This window comes from Amphimedon queenslandica, unplaced genomic scaffold (assembly GCF_000090795.2).
Source record: "Amphimedon queenslandica unplaced genomic scaffold, v1.1 AMPQUscaffold_12852, whole genome shotgun sequence".
NCBI classification, from domain to species: Eukaryota; Metazoa; Porifera; class Demospongiae; order Haplosclerida; family Niphatidae; genus Amphimedon; species Amphimedon queenslandica.
The window spans coordinates 5,961-7,007 of record NW_003546912.1 but is presented as its reverse complement, the minus strand read 5'-3'; positions in this window follow the sequence as shown (position 1 = coordinate 7,007).

Below are 1,047 nucleotides of genomic sequence, written 5' to 3'. Positions count from 1 at the left end.
AAGTTCATTGTCTACAGTATAATAATAATTGCAATTTATAATAATTATTAATAATGTTGTATCACCTGAAATTAATTCTTTACATTGTTCTGTTTTGTGTTTCAAGTCACCAGTAACTTCCTCCTGTTGCTGAGTAAGGATTGCTATTGTCTTTTCATTTTGAATGCATTCTCTTTTCTGGTGAAGTATTTCTTCTTCATATTTCTTTATGAATTGTTCATGAAATTGTTTCTCTTTTTCATGGAGTTCCTTTTCTTCCTCCAGTTGCTTTTGAATACTTTCAACTTTCTCTTGTAGCAACGTAACTTGATCTTCATCCTTTTTGTCTTCCTCCTCCTGGTATGAATGGCTCACAGATCTTGTTGTTCCTATGCTCAATAGTTACATTATGTAGCATATTAATAATATTGATGTACCTTCAAGTACTTCAGTTGTTAGTGTGGTATTTTTACTTTGTAGCGTAGGATCACCAAAACTATCAGTAAATGGTTTTTGCTTCCAATCTTTCCATATACCACCACTATCACCATCACCTCTAATCACATTTAATTTAAAATGTAGTGATAATACAGCTGATGACAGTCTCATGACATCATTAAGTACTAAATAACTAGTATCTTTATCAACGACAATCGTAACACACTCAAATACTGATGAAGCTTTCGAAATCTTTTCTTCCAAAAATTTCTGAACTTTTCTTTTCAACTGCTCAACAGCTTCTTTATAATCCTTAAGGAATACCTTAGCCTCCTCATTTATATTAAACTCATGAACAAAATACTCCAGACCACTTGTATCATCAAGTGAACTGTTATCACGTACTAATTCCAAAAGTTCATGGATATCTTTGCACTCAGCTAACCAAAACCTTAATGCTGAGTAGTATGTACTCAGGATACCTTTGATATTATCAACGGATGGAGACTGAGGATTGTTCATCATGATTAATCCCACTTTGAAGAATATATCACCCAACTTTATTTGTATCATCTTAAACTCTGAAGTGACACTCCAAGGAAGATAAGTCTTCAGCCCTTAATGATTAAT